The sequence below is a fragment of the Ambystoma mexicanum genome, unplaced genomic scaffold (genome assembly GCF_040938575.1).
Source record: "Ambystoma mexicanum isolate Mex_15411 unplaced genomic scaffold, UKY_AmexF1_1 Mex_scaf10, whole genome shotgun sequence".
In the NCBI taxonomy this organism is placed as follows: domain Eukaryota; kingdom Metazoa; phylum Chordata; class Amphibia; order Caudata; family Ambystomatidae; genus Ambystoma; species Ambystoma mexicanum.
In genome coordinates, this window is record NW_027182325.1 from 3,062,501 (window position 1) to 3,065,000 (window position 2,500).

At 47.0% G+C, this 2,500-nt stretch overlaps 6 non-coding genes and 2 pseudogenes across 6 annotated transcripts; all 8 read left to right on the plus strand.

The window, feature by feature from the left end:
• Nucleotides 1-402: 402 nt before the first annotated feature.
• Nucleotides 403-521, plus strand: LOC138539027 (5S ribosomal RNA). Its single transcript, XR_011287107.1, has one exon. It is a non-coding gene; the product is annotated as a 5S ribosomal RNA (ribosomal RNA).
• Nucleotides 522-627: 106 nt separating this feature from the next.
• Nucleotides 628-746, plus strand: LOC138542539 (5S ribosomal RNA; annotated as a pseudogene).
• Nucleotides 747-852: 106 nt separating this feature from the next.
• Nucleotides 853-971, plus strand: LOC138550590 (5S ribosomal RNA). The gene has a single exon (XR_011294340.1). It is a non-coding gene; the product is annotated as a 5S ribosomal RNA (ribosomal RNA).
• A 106-nt stretch (nt 972-1,077) lies between these two features.
• On the plus strand, nt 1,078-1,196 carry LOC138548271 (5S ribosomal RNA). Its single transcript, XR_011292080.1, has one exon. It is a non-coding gene; the product is annotated as a 5S ribosomal RNA (ribosomal RNA).
• A 106-nt stretch (nt 1,197-1,302) lies between these two features.
• Nucleotides 1,303-1,411, plus strand: LOC138546549 (5S ribosomal RNA; annotated as a pseudogene).
• A 463-nt stretch (nt 1,412-1,874) lies between these two features.
• Nucleotides 1,875-1,993, plus strand: LOC138549238 (5S ribosomal RNA). The gene has a single exon (XR_011293023.1). It is a non-coding gene; the product is annotated as a 5S ribosomal RNA (ribosomal RNA).
• A 106-nt stretch (nt 1,994-2,099) lies between these two features.
• On the plus strand, nt 2,100-2,218 carry LOC138550825 (5S ribosomal RNA). The gene has a single exon (XR_011294570.1). It is a non-coding gene; the product is annotated as a 5S ribosomal RNA (ribosomal RNA).
• A 106-nt stretch (nt 2,219-2,324) lies between these two features.
• LOC138550792 (5S ribosomal RNA) lies at nt 2,325-2,443 on the plus strand. The gene has a single exon (XR_011294538.1). It is a non-coding gene; the product is annotated as a 5S ribosomal RNA (ribosomal RNA).
• The last annotated feature ends 57 nt before the right edge of the window (nt 2,444-2,500 follow it).

Genomic DNA, 2,500 nt, shown 5'->3' on the forward strand with positions numbered 1-2,500 from the left:
TTCCAAAATAATTGTATCCCGTTTTATAGCGGAAATGTTGGACAACATCATGAGGGCTGGAGCTACCTTTTTACATAGAATTAGCATACAGGTAGTGTGTTCATGGGTAATAAATCGACTTTCACATGTAATGCAGTACAGAGAATATTGAGTCCTTCAAGAGGCATGAAAGAAAACCATTATTGTGTTGATTGTTCTCTCCACCTCCCTGCAACAGACACAGGATGGATGAATTAAAGTTATCCTACCAGACATAGGAGTCCTGAATGGGCCCACCAGTCTTATATATCTCGCCTGATCGAGCCTGATCGAGCGATGAGCGTGGTATCATGTTGCAAGTGGCTGCATGGCTTAGCTTACTAAATGCAAATGCATAAGAGTAATATTCTTAGCATTCCTAGAGCCTACGGCCACACCACACTGAATGCACCCGATCTCGACTGATCTCGGAAGTTAAGCAGTGTCAGGCCTAGTTAGTACCTGGATGGGAGACCGCCTGGGAATACCAGGTGCTGTAGGCTTTTTTGTGCTCCAAGTTCAGGAAGTGAGCCCTTTCTCAATTGCCTTTTAAAACTGCAAGGTCTAGCCGACTAGATGCTTAAAAGTACAAAACTCACTAGGCCCAGAGCACACGGCCACACCACACTGAATGTGCCTGATCTCGTCTGATCTCAGAAGCTAAGCAGTGTCGGGCCTAGTTAGTACCTGGATGGAAGACCGCCTGGGAATACCAGGTGCTGTAGGCTTTTTTGTACTCCAAGTTCAGGAAGTGAGCCATTTCTCAATTGCCTTTCAAAACTGCAAGGTCTAGCCGACTAGATGCTTAAAAGTACAAAACTCACAAGAACCAGAGCCTACGGCCACACCACACTGAATGCGCCCGATCTCGTCTGATCTCGGAAGCTAAGCAGTGTCGGGCCTCGTTAGTACCTGGATGGGAGACCGCCTGGGAATACCAGGTGCTGTAGGCTTTTTTGTGCTCCAAGTTCAGGAAGTGAGCCATTTCTCAATTGCCTTTCAAAACTGCAAGGTCTAGCTGACTAGATGCTTAAAAGTACAAAACTCACTAGGCCCAGAGCCTACGGCCACACCACACTGATTGCGCCCGATCTCGTCTGATCTCGGAAGCTAAGCAGTGTCGGGCCTAGTTAGTACCTGGATGGGAGACCACCTGGGAATACCAGGTGCTGTAGGCTTTTTTGTGCTCCAAGTTCAGGAAGTGAGCCATTTCACAATTGCCTTTCAAAACTGCAAGGTCTAGCCGACTAGATGCTTAAAAGTACAAAACTCACTAGGCCCAGAGCCTACGGCCACACCACACTGAATGTGCCCGATCTCGGAAGCTAAGCAGGGTCAGGCCTAGTTAGTACCTGGATGGGAGACTGCCTGGGAATACCAGGTGCTGTAGGCTTTTTTGTGCTCCATGATTAGTAATTGCGCAACTTCTCAATTATTTTTCAAATTTGGTATGTTTCCAAAATAATTGTATCCCGTTTTATAGCGGAAATGTTGGACAACATCATGAGGGCTGGAGCTACCTTTTTACATAGAATTAGCATACAGGTAGTGTGTTCATGGGTAATAAATCGACTTTCACATGTAATGCAGTACAGAGAATATTGAGTCCTTCAAGAGGCATGAAAGAAAACCATTATTGTGTTGATTGTTCTCTCCACCTCCCTGCAACAGACACAGGATGGATGAATTAAAGTTATCCTACCAGACATAGGAGTCCTGAATGGGCCCACCAGTCTTATATATCTCGCCTGATCGAGCCTGATCGAGCGATGAGCGTGGTATCATGTTGCAAGTGGCTGCATGGCTTAGCTTACTAAATGCAAATGCATAAGAGTAATATTCTTAGCATTCCTAGAGCCTACGGCCACACCACACTGAATGCACCCGATCTCGTCTGATCTCGGAAGTTAAGCAGTGTCAGGCCTAGTTAGTACCTGGATGGGAGACCGCCTGGGAATACCAGGTGCTGTAGGCTTTTTTGTGCTCCAAGTTCAGGAAGTGAGCCCTTTCTCAATTGCCTTTTAAAACTGCAAGGTCTAGCCGACTAGATGCTTAAAAGTACAACACTCACTAGGCCCAGAGCCTACGGCCACACCACACTGAATGTGCCTGATCTCGTCTGATCTCAGAAGCTAAGCAGTGTCGGGCCTAGTTAGTACCTGGATGGGAGACCGCCTGGGAATACCAGGTGCTGTAGGCTTTTTTGTACTCCAAGTTCAGGAAGTGAGCCATTTCTCAATTGCCTTTCAAAACTGCAAGGTCTAGCCGACTAGATGCTTAAAAGTACAAAACTCACTAGGCCCAGAGCCTACGGCCACACCACACTGAATGCGCCCGATCTCGTCTGATCTCGGAAGCTAAGCAGTGTCGGGCCTAGTTAGTACCTGGATGGGAGACCACCTGGGAATACCAGGTGCTGTAGGCTTTTTTGTGCTCCAAGTTCAGGAAGTGAGCCATTTCACAATTGCCTTTCAAAACTGCA